Source organism: Monodelphis domestica, chromosome 5 (genome assembly GCF_027887165.1).
Source record: "Monodelphis domestica isolate mMonDom1 chromosome 5, mMonDom1.pri, whole genome shotgun sequence".
Lineage (NCBI taxonomy): Eukaryota > Metazoa > Chordata > Mammalia > Didelphimorphia > Didelphidae > Monodelphis > Monodelphis domestica.
Window position 1 is genome coordinate 238,096,237 of NC_077231.1, and position 23,088 is coordinate 238,119,324.

General features: G+C 37.3%; 1 protein-coding gene across 2 annotated transcripts in view; it reads right to left on the bottom strand.

Annotated features, from left to right (window-relative positions):
• PTPRN2 (protein tyrosine phosphatase receptor type N2) overlaps nt 1–23,088 on the bottom strand; it is a 1,540,336-nt gene that overhangs the window by 1,207,004 nt on the left and 310,244 nt on the right. The gene's annotated exons all lie outside the window — the stretch shown is intronic.

Below are 23,088 nucleotides of genomic sequence, written 5' to 3' on the forward strand. Positions count from 1 at the left end.
TCTTACACATCCTTGTCTTTCTGACCATTGAACAAGTCAAAGGTTGGTTACTTCCTACAGGAGAGAGGCTGAAAAGCAAGAAAGGAACCATATTACAGTTGAGAATTCCTGAAGGGGCAATGGAGAGGCACATGGTGGGAATGGATGGGCTGCAACATATTACTCATCAAAAACTGTGCAAAAAATCCAGATAACAGTAGAAATAGCTAATCAGAAAAGATGTTGGGTGAGTCATATGATATGTGAATAAACTACTAGATAGCCTGCCTGTTCCATTTGCTCTGCATGCTCTAGCAAGAGAATTGGAATGAGACCTCCAGCATATGGCATGATGCTCTCTCATTGTCTTATTGAGATCAGGTCCCAGTCACTAAAGAGGGAAAGCATGGAAGGCTTAGGAGCTTCATGGACAGACAGAAAACCCATATTGATGAAATCACAGATGAACTAAAGTATTAAAGATAGTTATCTATATTGTGACTCTCATATCTACCAGAACCAGTCAGGAGGGGCTCTGCCAGGCATCCACAAACGATGTTTTCCACTATTGCATTTAAGGGGAAAAGAGTCATGTGTGAAAAAAGCAATGAGGGTTAGGAGAGGATAAAAAAGAAGCAAGAAAGGGTCATCTCTCAGTTACAGACACTAAAGAGAAATCCATAAAAGCCCAATGGGAAGTATCAAATGTCAGAGTCTGGATTTGCAAAAATTAGAGGTGTCCAGAACCATCAAGGCAGAACCTAAGCTTTATGACGATCCATCAGTGAAGGTTTGGCCAGACTATTTAAGCAGCAGCAGGATCCCTTGCCATGTCTATTGAGGGGAGAATGGTCTTTCTTATTCTGGTGGAGAATGGAGCCTGAGACTATAAATGTATATCTTTCTTCACCTAAAAACTAATTACCTTCCCCAGGCATTTGACTACAGGAAAGGAAATCTTTCTTGCATTTAAAAATGTTCATGAGAGGGGGCTTCTTGAGATGCAAAACCTTCCCTCCATTTTGGCCCCTGGGAGGCTGTAGCCAGAGCAGTTCTAATGTATTCAGCTGTCACTTGCCACTGTGCAATCTACTTCTCCCCAAACTCTAACAGACATTTTCATTTCAGTTCCTCTCAGAGCGCCTGGCCCTCGTGTGCAACCATTCATTCAAGAGTTAATTGGCTGAACAGTTGTTTTTATAAATAGGGCTGAGGTTTTTCCAGTAACTTCCTTGGCAACAAATGGATATCATAAGGTTACTGAGTAAGTCAGTCACTCTCAGCCTCATTAAAAAGCCTTTATTAAGCACCTAATTGCACCTGGTCTGGTACAAAGACAAATTACCCAGACCTCGTTCCCTTATGATCTAGGATGGATATTCTCATGCTAAGAGCATCTCTCGCATATACAGTATTCTCCATTTAAGCAGATACTCATATATGTAAAATAAGTAATAAAATGAATCAATGAAATAAAACTAGTAAGGCATTCATAAAGTAGAGGAAACAGTATAACAAGGTAGCTAAAAGAATCCTGGACCTAGAATAAGAAGAAACCCAGATTCAAACCTCATCTCTGACATTTAATAGCTTGATGTATGACTTAATAGCTTGATACATGACTAAGAAAAGAAATGGGTTAACCATGTTCAGGGGCAGTTAGGCTGTGCAAAGGATAGAGCACTGGGCTGGGAATCAGGAAAACCCATCTTCCTGAGTTCAAATCCAGCCTCAGACAATTCCTAGTTGTAAGACCCTGAGCAAGTCACTTATTCCTCTTTGCCTCAGCTGGAGAAGGAAATGACTACTCCAATATCTTTGCCAAGAAAACTCCAAATGGGGTCACAAAGAGTCAGGAGAAACTAAACAACAATAGCAATCAAATTGAATCCTTTTTCAAATACTTACTGATTGTGTGACCCTGGGCAACTCCCTTAACCTCTCTCAGCCACAGTTTCCTTATTTGGAAATGGACATAGCAATAGTATCCACCTCACAGGGTTGTTTTTATAAGCATGTCAAAAATTCACATCCATAGAGTACATTATGGTTTACTATGTACTTTTCTTATAGCAACCCTATAAATTAGATAATATTTTATCCCCATTACCAGCCTCTCCCTATTATCATCATCCACCATTTTTCCTTTTATTTCCTCCCTAAGGTTTTTTATTTTTCTCTTTAACCTATATAATATTATCTGCTGTCACAGATTGTGGGGAGGAGGACAATGGGCAAGAACATTGAATGTAAAATGTTAGAAAATTATTATTAAAAATTATAGCTACATGTAATCTGGAAAAGAAAAATCTAATTTATAAAAAGGAGTAGAGTTAGATGACCTCTAAAATGTCCCAAACTGTTCATTAACAAAGCTCAGTATATAGTCTTTCATAATGTCTACAGCTCTGATCAAGACAAATCCCTTGATTTAAATCATTAGCCTAAGAAAAGACAAAGCAGGAACATGATTCACAAATTTATTAATGTTTTTTCTCTTTTTATGAACCTTTACCTCAACTCTAGTTTTAGCTATAACTTTTCCCCAAGCCTACCAGGTTTCCAGGTTTTGTTTTTGTTTTTAATGATGGTAAAGATATAATTTGCCCAAATTTCAACTGGGCTTGGCACCTAATTCTTCTTAAGTCTGATCTACTGTATGACTGGGGTAGGAAGCCATGTTCTATTTCACTTGGCAATAAAATACGCTATTTTCACGAAACAAAGCAATAATCTCACCCTGGCAGGCTCTGATTTAATTACATACATATTTTCCTGCTGAGTGGTAATCAGCCATCTCCCTCTTCAGTAAGCTGACCACAAAGCAACTACCATACAAATCAATGGGGATCACTTTATAATCACTAAAGTAAATTTCTCTAAGAGTCAAAACAGTTTTGACCTTGCAATGTTGCATAGGTCAAATCAATGCAAATCTAATAACAATATAAAAAATCAGGCTATATTAACCTCTTGGTCTCTGGTTTGAATTAAGGCAAAAATGGGGGATGATTGAAAGTCATTCCTTTCAAAGTGCCTTTTCAAAGCCTCTACCTTCATACCTGCTCCACAGAAACTAATAGCATCCCACCCAGACTCACCAATATGAGCAACAATCTCTCTAGCTGCTGATGAAATCTTTGCAATGCAACAGAAAAGCCACCACTAGATTTAGAGTCAAGGTTTGATTTCTACCTTAGTTAATCTGTGTGACCCTGGACAAGTCACTTAACCTTCTCTGGTTCCCATCTATAAAATGAGAGGATTATACTAGATGACTTCTAGGGTCTCTACTAACCCTAAATCTATGATTCACATACAATTACAGATAAAGAAATTTGTTCACTGTAGGGACAACTCTAGTACATAATAAGCTTTATCACTCCCTGTTGTTTCCTATATTTAGTATCACCAAGATCTCTTACTGTTATAAAGCAACAGTAAGAAGAATAACGTATCTGCACAGCTCTTTAAGGTCTACAGGGTGACTTCCTGGTAATAGCCATGCAAAGTACACAATATGGACAGTATCATCTCCATTCTATAGAGATATGAGATAACGGAGATTCAGAAGGTTTAAGCAATCTTACTAAGGTCTCAGAGAGGGAATAAGTAACAGTGCTGAGATTTTGAAGCCAAGCTTCATCAGTCACTCAGTATGCATTTATTATTATGTGTCAGGAACTAAGCTAAGCATAGGATTTCAAATTTAGTATTTTAATTACAATTTGACTCAGTATATTACAGACGACAGAGAAAGAATTAGGTAAATTTAAATGAAATTTAATTTAGATTAAACCAAAAAAAATGGGTTTAGAGAAAATCTATAGTAAACTGGAATCCATTAGCATGCTTTATATATTTACAACTCTTTGAATATTATGTTTTCCATCACTGTCCTAGATATTTCATGTTATGTATGAAAAACACTGTTCTGAGAAAGGGTTCAGAGTTTTCCCCAGTTAGTCAAATGGGATAGTGACACCATAAAGACATAGTGACCCCAGATTTAGGATACTAGAATTCCATTTTGTAATGGAGTATCTTATTGTAGCTCTAGAGTTAGAATCTCTTTCAGAGGCCATCTAATCCAGCTCTCTTATTTTTACAGATGAGTAAACTGAGGCCCATGGAGGCTAAGTGTGCATGTTCCAAGTCTCCAAAGGAGCAAGCATTAGAGGGAGAGGTATCTGAACTAATGTCACTTAACTTGAGAGCCATTATTCTTTCCATTGAACAACATTACTGCCCCTGAGGCTAAGGGCTATGTCATTTTTATCTCTTCACCTCCAATACCTGGAACATGTACTTCATAAAAGTTTCATTATCTGACATATGCAAATACAGCTGTTACTGTTGTTTTGATCTGTCCAAGACAGATGCAGAAATAATACCCTACTGAATCTTCTGCTTACCAGACAGCTAAAGGACAACATGGATGAACACCAAAGTCGTCTGTGTGCCAGGGTTCCAAAGCTCTCCTCATTTGTCTGTAGTCACAGCTATAAAATGACTAAATTTCCATCCCAAAATGTTTTTTTCCAAACTTCAGTAGCATTTTTTAAATATCATTCATTTGCCAATTTATCATATACAACTCTGGGACATGGTCATACCACAAATGAAGTCTGGCATCTAGTTCTGGGGACCCCATTTTAGGAGGCTGGAGAATGTCCATAAGAACAAAACCAAGATGGGCTCTGAAGACAATGTCAGCTTGACCAGACGATTCCAGTGGAGCACCTCAGGGTTTCATTCTTAGCTCAATGCTGGTTAAGATTTTCACCAGTGACTTAGAAAAAAAGTCACTTAGAGAAGGCAAGTTTTATCAAATTTGTAGCTGATAAATAGTAGCAGAATATCGCTACCTAAATGGCTGAGAGTCAAGATCCAAAAGCATCTTGACGGGCTAAAACATTGGACTGACTTTGAGGAGTCAAAATATGAAAAGGATAAATGTTCAATTTTGCTCTCAGGTTTGAAAAAGTTTCTTAATAAATACAATATGGAAGATAAGGCAGCTAGGTGGCACAGTGGATAGTGTGCCAGGACTGGAGTCAAAAAAACTAACCTTCCTGAATCAAATCTAGCCTCAGAAACTTACTCATGAGTCCCCAGGCAAGTCATTTAACCCCCAGTATGCCACACTTTCCTCATCTATAAAATGAATTGGAGAGAGAAATGGCCAACTACTCCAGTGTCTATGCCAAGAAAAGCCCAAAGGGGGTCCTAAAGAGTTGGACATCACTGAAACAAGGGAACAACAAGAACAAGCAATATGACAGGTATAATAACTAGATAACAGTTTATCTGAAAAAGGTCTAGAATCTTGATAGACTATAAACTTTAAATACAATATTCTAGGAGAAATGTTTATTCTGGAGAAGTTATGATAGTTGTTGGTAAACATCTGTAGGAATTATGTATATATTCTATTTATAATGAACAGAACTTACAAAGAGAAAAATTTAAGCTTCCTGACAATTAGAGTAACCCAACAGACAAAAGGAACTGCTTAGAAAGAAGTAGGTTCATAATTACTGGATATCTTGGAGTGTATATTGCACAACCATTTGTAAAAGACATTCTTGTGCCCATCTGGGATTGTTCCTGATTCCTCTAAAATCTGTTCCAACCCTGAAATTCTGGGACACCATAACTTCTCCAGTCAAGGAACAGTGATTTATTTGTTAGGTTGAATTCTTATCTCAGTCTTATATAGATTATAAGCTTCTCCCTCAATGTTTTGCACATAGTATGTGCTCAGTGGATAGATATTATTATTATGCTCACAGATCTCAGTGTTCAATATCTGCCACAAAATACCAATAAAGATCATCTAGTCCAATTTTCTCATTTTATAGATGACAAAAATGAAGCCCAAAGAGTGTGAATGACAAGCCTAGGGCTGCATAGGGAGGAAGCAGAAGAGCTAGGATTTGAATACAGGTTCTCTGCATCCAGTTAAAGATTCCATGGTGGACATGAAATCCTCCTCATGAGATAGGGGTAGGAGTTATAAAAGAGATTAGCAGATATACTCATCCCATAATTTAGAAGCAGGTTTTGTTCCCAAAGATCGTTTGCAAACTGAATGCATTTGAAACTCTGAATACATTTTCCCCTAGAATTCATGCTATAATAGATAAGATTCCAGGCTAGCCTACGCAAGTTTATAATGGAATACTCATAATGTAATAACCATATTATGATGTGAGTCCCAAGTAATAGAAAAAAGGGAACATATAAAGGGGGAGGAAAAAAGTTTCTTCTCCATTTCCTGAGTACAATGTCCTTCCTAAGGAAAAAATTAAGCAGGTGAAGTTTTTCCTTTATATCCTCCCCTCATCTGAATCCCTCTCCTACTTTCTAGTGTTGCTGAACTCATCTAGATAATACGAATAAAGCAATCTGATGGAATTAATTCATACTAGCATGTGAATGGCAAATGAATTAACCTTAATATAGTTATTAACATTTTAAAATGAGGTTGATTATTCACTCAAATGAATCTCTAAATTGAAGGAATTTCAGGCAGTACAAAATAAATATGAGGGAAAATATTTTTCCCTCCACAAAAGATGTCTCAGTCTTGTAGGTTGCCCTCTAGACCATCTTTCCTATGGCATTTTTATTTTTTTTACAGTTTCCCCCCCCCCCCACATGTTTGAACCAAGAGGTTTTCTAAAGGTGCTAGCTTTCTGTTTTCTCAAAAGTTCCCCTAACAGTAGCAGCGAGGACTCCCATGAGGGAAAGTGACAAGAGGAGAGCTGGAGTTTCCAAGGACATTTGTCTATGTAGGTCATTTGTAAGTCATAAGGGACTGCCTGTGCAGAATACAAACAGTTTATGTAACCCCATAAATCTGACATTGGGCTTTTTTACATAGGAATATGGAAAATTAGAGGGGGAGGGCAAGATGACATTAAATACCCAAGTCAGTTCTAACTTTACAACCCTAAAGACTGTGGCAATAAATTTACAGATTTGCAGAGGTTCACTCTAGACTGCCCACTGACTACTGTGAGTTACAACACAAATCCAGGTAATCTATCATCCAAATATAAGCTAACCCCCAAATGAAGATTTTTCTGATTGCTGTTGTTGATCTGAATAAAATGTCATTCAAGGACAAGGTGATCGATTTGTTAACATCAATTAATGGTGAATGGTTTATGTTGTGAATAGTTTTCTATAGCTGGTTATTCAAACAATCTGTCACCTCAAACCTTGGAGGTGTAATAATCACACCATCACAATTCAGGGTATGTAAAGTGCTTTCTTGCAATCCATCAAAACAGTTCTGAAAGGGAGACAGTGTAAGCATGACCACTATTTTATGTATGAGACACCTGAGACATATAAAGGTTCAGTGACTTGTCCCACATCATATAAATAATGAGTGCTGAAGGATTCCAAATCAAGTCTGATTCCAAGTTCAGACCTCCTTCCCACTCATCATGCTATTTTATTAGATTCTTGCCTCTACTCTCTTAGGCAGTTTCAAAGTCTTCTTAGTTATACCTTTTCAATACCTCTTCTAGACATTTTCTCTACTCTATTCCTATAACCACAATCCTAGAATAAACTACTATTATCCTATTCATTCATAAATGATTCATTTCCAAAAGTCAATGGAATAGAAGCACACTGTAGACCAATGACCTTGCTTCCAGTCCACCCCCTACAAGCATCATCCAGAGAAGACAGACCCCCCCAATTCCATATTGCCATCCACAAGAGAGGCAAGCCAGCCTAGCTAAAGCAACAAGACACCCTACGGAAAAGAGAGGAGGTGGTACATGCTAGGCAAGTAACACCACTACTACCACTTCCCCTTTGACTTTGATGGAGATGACCTGAGAGCCCAGCCCTTGTTGCCATCATCCACATAATCAACCACTTGCTCCTCCGAAGCTACAACTACTGAAGAGCCAGAAGAGAAGATTCCCATCAACAATGTCCTAAGCACTGAGAATGGGTTCAATATCAAATATAACTTTGGTAGTAGTAATACAATAAAGTATTGTATTATATATACATATATATACCAAAAAAAAGTACAAAAAAATGTATTACTCTCTGCTTTGCTACTGCCCTCTAAAGACAATGGGATTTTTCCATTTGTTTTGCTACTGAAACCTCCTTTATGTGCTATCTCCCTAATTAGAAATGCAAGCTTCTTGAGGGCCAGGAAATGTCTTGATTTTCTATTGGTCTCTAACTCTTAGCAGTGCTTTACACATGCTAAATGCTTAACAACTTTTTAATGTTCATTTTCTCTCTTCTAGACTGATAGTTTGCTAGCACTATTTATTTCCATTCCCCCTTCTCCCCACTTCAATCTGCTCTTCATACAACTCTGACAATAATCTTACTTCTGCATTCATCTGGTCATGTCACTACTTTGCTCTAACCCCTACAATGACTTCCTATTGCCCACTGGGTACATTCTAAAATAACCACAATTGTTTACTAATGAGATGTTCAAGATGGGCACTGAACAACTGCTCAGAGCTTGGAGTCAGATTGGACACCAGCACCTGCTCATCATTTCCTGTTCCACACTGACTTTCTTGTTTGTAATCACAACAATTGCCCAAAATTCAGATTCTCCAAAATAGAACAGCACAAGTAAGAATGTTTGAAAAGGTTCTGGTGAAGCTAAAAGTACAAGTAAACAAAAACATTTAACACTTGAGTACATCAATGAAATGAATTTTGAACAGTCTAATATAGAATCTGTGAAGTATCTCAATCTTGTACTTTCCCCAATATCTTTGACCAATATCAAGTGCTGTTGTGATTCCCAGGAAAGCACAAAATACCCTCAAAGAGCCCTGTGAGTTTGTTGTACTCTGAACAGTTTGGAAATCTGGAAGGATCTGGGTGCAAGTCTGCCACATACTGGCTGTGTGATCTTGGGCAGATCATCTAATTTCTCATTGTGCTGTGCTGTCTCTGTAAGACTTTATATTGCAGGGAATGTGTCAATCTGTGTGGGTACAGGGAGTTCCCTTATCTAGAAGTTCATTAGACCAATGAAATCACAGGTCTAGGTCTGAAAATACTCTTTGATGCTTCAGATACCACAAAAGTTTTTCAAAGGAAAAAACTCTTACAGATACTTTGACATCTGCATCCTAAGAGAAATTTTCAACCTTTCTTTTTCTACATGGAGAAGTTTGCTCAGCCTCTTTGAATTTATAGGAAATGGGAATTGACTGCACACATTCTCACCTTTTGGGCCAGTGGAGTTCTCCTTGATTCCCTTGCTTCATCACACTTGGCGCTAATGGCATCCCAAAATGAAATATTCTGACTATAGAAGCACTGAAGGTAGAATGGTCACATTCTCTGATCCTATTTGTCTTATACTTTAAGTAGGTAAATAAGTAAATGGATTTCTTAGGAATCATCAAGCAATCTCATCACAGCATACAATATTTTTTCTTTGTAAAAAAAAATTAGCAGATGGTATTTACATAACATATTAAGGTTTGCAAAACACTTCATATGCATTATCTCATTGGAGTCTCACAACAACCTTGTGAGATAGGTGCTTATACTTATCCCATTTTTCAGATTGGAAAATGGAGGTAAAAAAAAACAAAGCTCTTTGCTCAGTATCACAAAGAAAGCACATGTCACTAGGCTGTGGACCTAGGTCTCCCTAATCACAGTCAGATTGGACATCTCTTCAATATTCTCTTCTGCAAGTAGAGCAAATAGCCTTCCATTGTCTCATAGCACTGTTCTGAGAAAAACTGAGGTCACAGATGCTAAGTGCTTTGTAAACTAAGGAGTCCTCTGCCAATAAATGCTGTCATAGACAATTTAAGTGCCAGGATCCTTTTTGGAGTTTGTTATAGATCAAGGTCAAGAGGTAGTTGTTCCTTGAGATAGGGAAACCAGGGCAAGACTTTAGGAGATCCACATGAACCCTGAATTCACAAAAGGCAAAATCAAAATTGCTGAGAAATAAAAATGAGTAGTTAGGGGAGGAGGAAAGGCAGGGGTGAGTCAAAGAGAGGAAGAGAAAGAGCTTTCTCTGGGACATTTTGGAATATATCCCTGAATCAAAGCAGATGCAGTGGCAGCCTGGGAGAAAACAATGGCCATTAGAAGGTAAGACAAGCACATCCAATAAAAGAGTTCCAAATGGCTGGGCTTTGGGCTGACAGAGGATACTCAAAGGGGGGGGGGGGTGTTCAGTAACACAATCTGGTTTCCCAAAGGCTAGTTTCAATGTTCTGTGGATATCTAGAATAGGTCTAAGCCTCGGCAGACAAAACTGGGAGAGAGGGTCAGAATGCTGATTTCCAAACATGGCAGATGGCATCAGACTCCCCAGGAGCTTGGCCTCATTTCAACTATTGTAATAGCTCATGGAAGTTAACACTCCTCTTAGGGGACATTCAGTGAGTAGAGACACATGTAAACCAAAATATCAGTAGATAATTGAGAGTTTCCAAGTGATTTAAATTGCAGGTCAGGTGTGCATTCCTTATAATTATGTCTTAGATATGAATTAAATGCCTCTGGCTTCCAATATTTAAGGGATATACACACTCTGCTTCATCCTGGGGAATTGAAGGATTCTTAGATTATGATATGTAAGGATCATTTGAAAGACCTGAGGGCGTTTAGCCTGAGGGAAGACACAATGGTTGCCTTTAACTCTTTTAAGAGCTGACATGTAGAAGAGGGATTTAAATTATTTTGCTTGGTTCCACAAGGTGGAACTAGAAGCAATGTCTGCAAGTTGAAGAGGAGCAAATCTGGGCAAGGACAGCTAGATGGGGTAGTGGACAGAGATCCCTAGAGAAATGAAGCCCTGAATTCAAATCTTGCCTCCAACACTTAGTTTGTGAATCTAGGTAGATCCTTTAACTTCTTTCAGCCTTGGTTTCCTAATCTGAAAAATTAGGATATAATAGCACCTAATTCCTGCCAAGGATGATTATGAAGATAAAATGAGATATTTGTAAAGTGCTTTGTAAATCTTAAAATGTTATATAAAGGCTAGCTATTATCTTCAACTATTATATGTTGTTCTAGTTATGTACTAGTAATTACAACTATATGCTAGTAATACTCATATACTAGTAATGATATTTAATAATAACCAATATTCAACATCATCAATGATGATGGTCATCATAATGATAAGGAAAAATTCTGAATAATTAGGGTTTTGCAAAAACAAAATAGATAGATTTTGGAGATAATGGACTCATTAATGGAAGTCTTCCAAGGAAGGTTAGGTAACTTTCAAATACGCTAGAGAGGACATTCTTTTGGGCCACAGCTATCTACAATTGCATGATTCCAATCATCCTATCCCTCTCCAACTATTGAGCTTCCTTTACTGATTGTCTTCCCCTATTATTAGTAGTACGGAAATTCCTTGAGATTAAAGACTATCTTTCTTTTTGTGTCTATTTGTGTCCCCACTGCCTGGCATATAGCAAGGGCTTAATTCTGATGCTTTTTGCTTATTGCCTGCCTTCCATCTCCTCCTCTCAGGGTGGGCTTCCAGCAAGCAAACAAACCAATCTTAAAGTGGTAATGTCCATTGTTCACTCTGATTCCACTTTTAATTTGCCTCAGTTGCCCTTCTTTCCTTCCGCTTCCTAGACCCTCCACACTGTAGCCCCTAATCAGGACTTGGCACATTGAGTTGCAATCTAAACTTTCTACTTTCACCTTGATTTCACCTTGTCAAAATTCACTTGTCCTGTTATCAGAGTCATCCTCTGAGGCTAGCTAATCTCATGAACAAATCTCAAACTAAGGAATTAGTGTTCCTGGATCAGTAATGTGTGAACTCAAAGGAATGATTTTCTAGCAGCACCAGAGCTCTATGGATGAAGGCTGGTAGGGGAGGTACTTGGAGCCAGGACAGACATTCAGTACACCCAAAACCCAGGACAGGCACCATCTACTTTGCTTATGTCCTCCTTAGCGTATTTTGCATGTTCTTGCAAGAAAACAAAGATCTAGGATTAAATGGGGGGGGGGGTGGAGGTTCAAAGATATTGTCTCTGTCATCATGTATACAACCCAAACCACCAACACTGAATAGCCTTTGACAGAGAAGAGTCTTAGAGGCTTAGAGTTTAATATACAACTTAAACTACAGCTGATGGGGATAGACTGAGGACAGAAACAAATCCACAGATGGATTTCTGGCTGAGTTTCTAACCTCTATCCGTCTCTTCTCAGATTTTCATCTTTTTTATGCCCATTTGTTTGAAAGTCTGGCTCCATTATTTGTAAATAAGAAACTTTAAAGTTTCACAGATACTGACTTAAAGGTAGCAGGCAAGAGCCAGGGACATAGGTTTGTTCCAAGCACATAGGGTAATATCTTAGAATTCTACCTCCATTCGCTGATGATCTGAGAAAAGGGAGCCCCTTCCTTCTCCACACATTAGTAGGATGCCTCAGTACAATACCTCAAGATGACCCTTTCCAAAGAATGTTGGAGCTCCCACCACTGGGCAGTCTAAGGGACAAGAGAATCTCAGGCAGGCAGTTCTTTTTGCTATATTTCCTGGTCAAACAAGTCATAGGTTGTTTCACCACAGAAAAGGTCATTTTTGTCTTAATTGACATTCTTTATAGGAAGCAATCCAATGTAGACAGAACAATGGTACCACTGGCCTTTGTCAGACCTACCAACCACACTGTGGAGGATGGTAGGAATTAGGTCTCTGCCTTCTTCGATGTGCAATGTTGCTAGTTGGGAAAATAAGGGTTTTGATAAAGCTGAGCCCCTGGAGGAGCTCTCCAATGCCAAGGTTGTCTCTCAACATAAATGTATGTGATGTTTTTCACATATAAGGAGAGAAAGGACAACATATGACTAAAAATCATGGAAAGAGCTGTGGCCAAGGAGTAAAGATACCCAAGTTTTCTTTCTCATACTAAAGTTCTGCTAATTAACCTTGTAACTTTGGGCAAAGGACACAGCTGCTTTCAGAGCTTTCTCGGGAGAAAGGCACTGAATCAAATTTAGATGGCAAAGGTCCTACTCAGAACTATAAAATTGAAAGGACCTTTTCAGTTAGGTTGGGGATAAAGAACCTGAAAGATCACAACACTTCAGTCAGCCAAGAATGTCCAAAATGTGTTCTTGATTTGCCAATAACCATAGTGTCAGCCAGATTAAAAGTGTCCAAAGAAAAACTGTCAGTACATACTGACAAAGTAGAAATGATGTTAGCTAAGTAACCCTGGGCAAATAATTTCAATAAATTTAATAAACAACTATTAAACTGTCTTTGGTTGGATAATATATAGCAATGGACAAACAGTCAGTCTCAAAGTCACAAAGTCCTAGTTCAAGTCCTTAGCACAGTGCCCAATACACTATAGGTGCTTAATAAATGCTGTTTTATTGGCTGACCACCTCTGACACACATTGAGTATGTAATCTTGGCAAGTTATCTATCCTGGAAGCTCCCTAACCAACACTCTAAGATTAAAAGTATTAAGGCACATGTCTTAGACCTACATTGATAAAGGGAATTTCCATTCTGAAAGTTCACTATAGCAATTAAATCACAAGTGTGTGATGTATGTTTTCTGTCATAGCATGAGCAGAAATATGTATTTCATGAAAGCACTGCTATAACTTTTATCAAACAATTGAGCACCAGAGGTGGTGGGAACAGGAAGGGTGGGAGGGAGAGAATCTGAATCATAATATGTCAGAAAACAATTGTCAAAAACTATTTCTACATATAATATTAAATTAAATAATATTAAAAAATTAAAAATAAATATTGACTGGAAAGAAACTACAGGTCCAGTTCAGAAAAAAATGTTTGGTGACAGTCTATGATAAACCCAAAGATCCTAACTTTGGGGTCAAAAATCCACTATTTGACAAAAACTACTGGGAAAACAGAACCAATGCAACCAAAATTAGAAGGGAAGCAACAAATTGGGAAAAATCTTCTTAACAAAAACCTCTGATAAGTCTAATTACTCAAATTTATAAGGAGCTAAATCAATTCTACAAAAAATCAAGCCATTACCTAATTGATAAGTGGGCAAGGGACAAGAATAGGCAATTTTCTGATAAATCAAAACTATTAATAAGCACATGAAAAAGTGCTCTACATCTCTTATAATCAGAGAAATGCAAATCAAAACAACTCTGAGGTACCATGTCACACCGAGCAGATTGGCTAATATGACAACAAAGGAAAGTAATGAATGATGGAGGGGATGTGGCAAAATTGAGGCATTAATTCATTGCTGGTGGATTTGTGAATTGATCCAACCATTCTGGAGAGCAATTTGGAACTATGCTCAAAGGGTGCTAAAAGACTGTCTGCCCTTTGATCCAGCCATAGCACTGCTGGGTTTGTACCCCAAAGAGATAATGAGGAAAAAAACTTGTACAAGAATATTCATAGCTGTGCTCTTTGTTGTGGCAAAAAATTGGAAAATGAGGGGATGCCCTCTGATTGGGGAATGGCTGAACAAATTGTGATATATGTCTGTGATGGAATACTATTGTGCCCAAAAGAATAATGAACTGGAGGAATTCCATGTGAACTGGAACAACCTACAGGAACTGATGCAGAGTTAAAGGAGCAGAACCAGGAGAACATTATATACAGAGACGAATACACTGTGGTACAATCGAGTATAATAGACTTCTCTATTAGTAGCAATGCAATGATCCTGAATAATTCGGAGGGATTATGAGAAAGAACACTATCTACATTCAGAGGAAAAACTGTGGGAATAGAAACACAGATGAAACAACAACTATTTGATTAAATGGGTGAAGGGGAATATGATTGAGGATGTAGACTCTAAATGATGACCCTAGTGCAAACATTAATAATATGGAAATAGGTTTTAATCAAGGACACATGTAAAACCCAGTGGAATTGAGTGTTGGCTATGAGAGATGGTGGGGGGAGGGGGAGGAAAGAACAGGATTCTTGTAAACATGGAAAAATATTCTAAATTGACTAATTAAATAAAATTTTAAAAAAATAAGTAAATAAACCCCACCTGGTAATAGTGAAAAAAAATGTTTAGTTTTTTTTCCAGTAAAGAGAATTCTAGATGTGAAAGAAATGAATCTCGGTTCAAATCCCATCCCTGATAAGATCTACCTGTTTAACTTTATCGAAGTCACTTAGGTTCTCTGACATTCACTTTCCTCCAGAAGAACTAGCACTAGATGACTCTTTGTCTAGATTTACTTCTGAGCCTATGCTACTAAAATCCTATGAAAAATACACAAAGCTGATAGTCCCTCCCATTAAAGCTGACTCCAGAATTCTGCAATTCTGTATTTTAACTCCTAGGAGAGATAGAGATTAAAAAGAATCAAGCAACACTTTTATTAACTCCCTTGTACTAGAGACCTAAGTTTTTCACATTTGTGTCTGTGTATCTTACTTGTAGAAATTAATATCCACTTTCTACCGCTGAAATACCATTTTGGTGCTTTATTTTTGCTTGGAAGTGACCTGGGGTCTTCAATCATATACCAGCAAAGAGTAAACTCTGGAAGATCCTACCAAAATGAAAAAGGTTTGAATAGAAGATGGGTGATAGACAATTCTAGCTAAATTCACTAGAAGACCAGCCATTGTATACCATCACTTTCTCCCCCATTACAGCAAATTCCAACAAAAGCTATTCATGGCATTTGAGAGCTAAAATTCCTATCAGTTATTAAGGTATCTATCACCAGTGACATGATGGATCTTTGAATTCTTGAAGGGCATATCACATAGGCATATGACTCAGTCCAAGGGAGAAGGAAAGGGCTGTTTTGATTTGGTTTTAAGTGCCTTTGGGGCTCAACCTTTCAAATGAAAAAGGCCTAGTTGAATTGGCTAATAAATTGTGGATTCAGGGAGCTTCATCTGTAACCTCAGCTCTCCATTTCTAGAGAATACTAAGTTATATCATTTGGCAGACCAAGAAAGAAGGTCCTGAATAAACATTTTAAAACAACAACATCAACAACCATCCAAATCCATCATAGAAGATGTTAGGCTGGGCAGGAAAGGGATGATTTGCTATCACTGAGGATCCCATTTTCCCTTTTACCAAACTAATAAGATCAAAAGCAAGTTGTTACTCCCTCACAAGGGCATTTTACACACCTATGTCAAGTTGCCATGTTTAGAAATCTGTATCTACTTTTTTTTAAATAGAGGTAAGATTCCAAATGTTTAATAGAGATTTCATTCTAGAACATGTATTTCTAGTTGTCCCAGTTGGATTATGACCAGTAATATAACATAATCATCTGTTCTCCATCAGTTGCTGCCCATGGCAGCAGCTGTGGTGCAGGATGGAAAAGCAATAACTGGATCAAGCCACCATTTTTAAAGAGCTGGACTTGTTTTGACAAGTAGATGAGGCATCAATGAGGAACTTGGTGTTCCCCAGCATTTAATCACAGGAGTACTATGTTCATCTCTTTGTGAAAGACCAGGTGGTTTACACAAGGATCCTGATTTAGACTAAGCTCTTTCTCCAGTGTTATTGGGCAACTTCCAAAGGACTGTCAGCCCCAATCTCCATCTCTCAAACTTTCAGGAAATTGGTTGATCTAGAGCTATTTCACCCCATGGCTCCATTTATTGATAATTCTTTTACTTCTATCTCTCCAACATAATCAGTATTCGCATGTACCAGAGATAAATGACAGGGAGATTCTCCATACTGCAAGGATCTTCCCTGAGGCTATGCCTGTTGACAAGAAGATAGCCCCCTTTTCTGTCCTTATATCCTTGTGTTTCTATCCATGTGTAGGGAATGAATTTGATCCATCAATACATATATTTTGCATAAGAATTGCAGAAGATCAATAAGCTAGTTTTGAAACTGACTAAAAGGAAAAGAGAGAGCTTAAAAAATGTAGGAGCACCCTGGATAGATCTTGGATAGTGGAGTCAAGAAAACTTGAGTTCAAATACAGCCCCATCCACTTCTCAGCTATGTGGCTCAGGAAAAATTACTTAGCTTCTCCTTGCTTCAGCTTCCTCATCTATAAAATGGTGATAATAGTAGTACCTATCTTCTTAGGTTGTTTCAAGCATAAAATGAGATAATATCTCCAAAACTCTTTGCATCCATAATTGTTATATAAATGTTAGCTATTATTATTTTTGAGTTTGGGAAAAATGCATGGCACTCCCAGTTTTCACAAACTACCCCCTGACACAAAGATCTATCACTTTTAAAACACCAATGTTATTATGCTGGTGTTACAAGTTTCAAATCCTGGAAAGTTATAATCTAGAAATAATCCAAATTGAGTGTGACCTAAAAGACAATGGAGAAATATATAGAGGATTTAAGTAGAATGTATACAACCAACAATCATTTGTGTAAAATACATGGCATAAAAGTCAATTTCAGAAAATGTATGATAGGAAAAAGAGGTGGGCCAGTATACAGTGAGAGGAAGGAATAATAAATGCACAGTCTGAGTGCTAGATACATAGCTATTGAATGATTTTTAAAGTTACAATAATTTGAGAAGATCCTCTTGGAAAATTTACAGACATATATGAAAAAAGGAGTACACAAATGGAAGTATAAGTAGGTGATGACATGCATGATTGAACTTTTTATCCATGTTGCTGACATTTTGCTTTGCTTAAATGTTAATTTATAGATAGAAAATAATTCAGAACCATTTGAACTGAGATGTTTACCTAGTATTTGAAATGAGTAGATTAAAAAAATCTATAAATTTATTTTTTGCTTCTTCTCAGAATCATCAAAACAATCTTCTCAAACCACCCAAATCAAAACATAATAAACAGGTTCTGAGTTTTCTGTATTATACTTTTCCTCAGTCAAACATAGGTTGGCATCAAATATGTTGGCTATTGAGTTGATTTTTAAATGTCTTCCATAATGTTTGTTTTTGTACTGGAACAGCACTAATAAACTCATTTGCAGGTAGGCAGTCCAGTGGGCAGAAATTTCCACATATGGGTCATAGACTAACGTCTTCATTCTCTTTCAGACTCAATGAACATAAGAGAGACATTCAAAAGTTATGGTTCATATTTTTTCAATGCAACTCTAGCACATCATAAGCATCAATTGTGCCTTCAGTTAATGATAAAAAGCTTGGATTTGGCAAACACATATACTTTATTGTTACATTTTGTAACAGGGTGAATCAGTATGTTCTCAAATAGTAATTAGAGCTATAATTCAAATATGAGTTCTTACCTAAGGTAACAAGTAAACACTTTTTTTCAAGCAGAGCCAAAACAAAACCCAAAATGGGACAGCCAGATGTGCTCTATTCTTTTAACACACACTTACAGAAACTGCATTATCTTCAGGCTAAATCCAGGTTGTCTGACAAATTGCCCAAAACAAAAGATAAAATTTCTGTTAAAAAAATTCCTGCGACAGAAAGCCCTTTAGAGCACAGTAAATTAATGATCTAGTCTTTCTCTTTGACAGGTTTTGGCTAAAATGCATTTGGTGGTCTCTCGGGCCGTCTGTGGAGGATAAAACCCCACTGGTGTTTTTTCTCGCTAAAACTTTCAAGTCGTTTGAACAAGTTGAAGATTAAAAGTATGAGGTGATCTACCTACCTCTGAATTTTTGTCATATCTGAGTAGCTCCATAATCATTACAGATACGCACATAAGTTTTATACTCCTCCATCTCAATTACTTAGCCTCATTCTCCTTTCCAAGAGGCATTCCAAGAGGTTATCATGACAGTCCCCCTTGTTCATTTCAATCAACCTCAACCTTCCAAATGTATTCGGCACTATCAGTGCCAGCTACTGGAATGTCATTTGAAGCAGAAAGATAATTACAGAAGGAAATAGGGAACAAACCCCTTTCCCACTCTTCATTGCTGTTGATCAAGAGGTTGTGTGAATGTGTGAAGAGGAGTGATGTTCTTTGTGTGGCACGTTTGTGAGACCTAGAGAAAGAAAGAGAGAGAGTGAGAGGAAGGAAGGAAGGAAGGAAGGAAGGAAGGAAGGAAGGAAGGAAGGAAGGAAGGAAGGAAGGAAGGAAGGAAGGAAGGAAGGAAGGAAGGAAGGAAGAGAGCCAATGAGGGAGAGAGGGAGGGAGAATAGGAGGAAATGAGAAAAGAAGGAAGGAAAAAAGGTAGGTAAGGAGGGAAGAAGGATGATTACTGGAAATTCCATTACTTACATTATACCACAACTGGTTGCTATGCAATCTAAAAAGTGCTAATCAAGGTTCCAAATACTAGAAGAAGGAACATTTTGAGCAAATTTGTAGAGTAGAAATCTGGGGCACTAGAGAAACTTTTTTGAGTATAAAGTTGAGTGTCTCTTGTATCTCTTGAATATGGAGATTTACCTTTTTTCAAAGATACCTCACTCTCAGTGGTCCAATACATCCAATCAGTTGACTTGTCTTATTGTTTCTATATTTACAACATCCTTTGCCTCCACACACTTCTTTCCATTTACCCAGGCACTAGTATAATTCAGGCCCTTAGAATCTCTTACCTGGATTCTTACAACAGCCTCCTAATTAGTTTTTCTGTCTCATGTCTCTCTACATGCCAATGATGCTCTAAACAGTGGCCAAACTAATTTTCCTAATGTGCAAGTCAAGTCTAACCATGTCTCTACCACCCTCCTTCACATTCAAATTCCTGTAGATACCCATTTACTTCCAGTACCAAATAAAAATTCTGCTTATCATTTAAACTCTTACAACCTGACCACAAAGAAATTTTCCAGAATTATTGCATGCTATTTCCTTACACACACAGGGCAATCTAACAAAATTGACTTGCATTCTACACTTCATTCACCACATTCCCATTTCTCACTGTCATTTTCTTTTCCAGTACTTTGCACCATTCCTGGCACAAAGTAGGTACTTAAATATTTATTGATGGATTAATATCCATTGGTTTTACACTACCTTTTTATGTCTACTGTGTGCCAGGAATTATGCTAATAAGAAGTTTTTTCTTATGTTCTCCTGGTATCTTGTTCCAAGAATCTAAGTATAAGAAAAACCACAGACAGACACTCTCCTTCTACTGTCTCTTTCTGTTTTTGTATTATAGGTGTTATAGAGTGAGGGTTGGGAGAAGGAAATTTTATTTATTTTTTTAAACCCTTACTTTCTGCCTTAGAACCTACATGAAGAGTGGTAAGGGTAGGCAGTGGAGGTTAAGTGTTAAGTGACTTCCCCAGGATCACACAGCTAGGAAGTATATAGGGCCAGATTTGAAAATAGCACCTTCCCATCTCTAGACCTGGCTCTCAATTCACTGAGCTACCCAGCTGCCCCCAAGAAGATTTTAGAACAAGATTTATGAATTTTTCCACCAGTATCCTGACTTCTAAAGATTTAAGTAGCCATTAGTTAGCACATTGAAGCTAAAGAATGATTATGCTGTCATTTTTCTCTCACTCACTCTTACCTTCTCTCATAAACATCAACATGTACCAATTCCCTATCTCCATTAAGGAAAGAAATTTCCATTTGGCCTTTGCCCAAAAGTTGTCTTCTCTCTTCTCTTCTCTGCTCCTCTCCTCTCCCTTTCTTCCTTCCTTCCTTCCCAGGTACATATGTTCGATCTCATGGACTCCCTCACCTCCCACCCTCTATTGTCTCCCCCTCCCTCCCTCCCTCCCTCTCCTTTTGAAGTGTCAAGAGCAAACAAAAAATGTGAACTCCTAGAAATAGTATCTTGACAGAGATACCATATCCATCAAGGCTTGATAAGAACTAGAAAATTTGAGCTCTCATCTCTGGAAATTTGTAGGGTTAAAGAGAAGTTGAATATATTGCAGATAAGTTAGACAGGAGCTGACCCTTGGAATCAAACAGTGGTTCTGTTATGCTTTGACCATGAATGAGCTTGAAAATCAAGGTCTAATAAGAGCCTGGACTGGTCTGCCCTATAGAGTCAGAAGAAAGGAAAGCAATAAGAATGGAGGGAGATAATTGAATTAAGTTTGTTTACCCTTGAAATTAATAGGTTAGTCAATCCAGCAGGAAGAGCAGAGCCTAATCAGTCCCTTCCTCTTCCAGATTCTATGCAGTACATTCACCTCCTCTTCACCTCTACTTCTTAGAATCCTCATCTTAGGGCATCACTCAGGCACAACTTCCTCTGGAAAGTGCTGCTCGATTTGCTGAGGAAGTAGTCTTTTCTACCTTCTCAAAAGATCCCGTATCTACTCTTCTCCAGATGTGTCACTCCAGTAGAATGCAAACTCTTTGACTGCTTGGCTTGGTTCCTTGAATAGAAAGTCAATTTGTCTTCTAACTGATTACAAAGTATCAAAGGTTCGCTGGGACATCTTTCAAAGTTCTAAAAAATCATCTAATGATCTGTAAACTAGTTGGAAAAGCAACTAATAAATAGGTCTAACCAGATGAAAAGTTTAAACAAAAACACAAGACTTCATATTAGCTTGGATTTAGAACTGGAAAGGACCTAAGAGGCCATCTTGTCCAACAGAATGAGGAAGCTGAGCTGAAGTAATAGACTAGTTTAACAAAAGAGATCAAGAGACAAAGCCAGAATTTAAATATAGGGCATAGGATCATAAATTTAGAATTGGATGTGCCCTTCAATTCCAAGTAATACAAGAACCTAATCCTTCTGTAGATGAGAAAACCAAGGTCCATCCATTTAGAGAGATTTTGCTTTTTTATAAAGCTTTAGATAACTTTAAACTGGTTTTACCCTTGACACCTCCTCTCTGATTTATGAAATGAATTGCATCATAATGGTTTACTCTCCTTTTTTCATAAGATTTTACAAATGACTTTTTTATACTTATTTAGCATTTCCTTTTTCATCCATTTTCTTCCATATTGCCATTAAAGTTAAGATATTTGCCTGTCAAACACATTCTGGGTTCATTCGGTATCTTTTCGGCAGCCTTTAATTTGCATTGTTTAAAATTATTGTAGTTCATACTATCATTATTATTGTCCATTTCTCTCTCTTTTTAAAAAAATTCAGTTATTTAATTAAATTGTTCAAACTTATGGTACTCCAATTACATACCATAGCTTTTTTCTCAATATTATTCTTTCTTTTTTACTTAACTAATTCTGATCTTAGTTCTTGATAAATTGATAATTTGTAATATATAAACAATTGATTCAAGGATAAGTGTAACATCAGTAACAAGTCCTTTCCTATCTGCTAAAATATAATCTACTTCGTTTATGGTGTTCTTTGGTGTTTGACTTATCCAGTGTATACTAATTCTTTTTCCAAAGAAAATGTTTAAATTATAGAGGTGTGAATATTCTAGGTAATCTGTGTTTTAGGTTTATTCTCATTTCTTTTAACTGAACAATACCTTCCCATATATGTTTGATAGATTCACCTTTTCTCACCTTTGGGTGAAATTCATCACATATATTTTATATTTATTTGAATAGGAGAATATTATCAAATTTAATAGAATTTCTCTACCACATGATCCCCACCTATCCATATTGGTTCATAAATTGAAATTATTTTCATGCTGGTCTTCTGACAAGTATTTATCTTTAGTACTCTAGTATGTGATAGCTAACTATACCATGATATAATGCTTCATCTTGCCTCTGGATGTATGCTTGGTCATCAACTTCTTTTTGGGTCTCTCCAAGAAGTAGTAATTCTTCCATGTATAAACCACTTCCATCTTTCATCTAGTTTTACATACATCAAGATGGTCAAATATGATATTCAATTCAAATAAACATCCATTAAACCCTTAAGATGTGCCAGGCACTGTGCTAAACACTGGAGATACAAATAGGACAAATAAAAAGAAAATCCCTGCTCTCAAGGAGCTTATAGTCTAATAGGGAAAATCAATACACAAAAGGAAGCTGGGGAAGGGGAATACCAGGGAATATATGTTATGGGCTCATCTTATTCTCTAGATTTGAAACCAAAAAGAGCTACAGATGCAAAGTATGAAATATAATTCAATATGACTACACACTGATCCAATGTTTATGTGATTTAATCCAACTATCCAACTATTTGCTGGTCATTGGAAAGGATCCCAAATATAGGATACCAACAGTTACAAGAAAGTTTATTGATAGTTAAAAATTGGTGTAA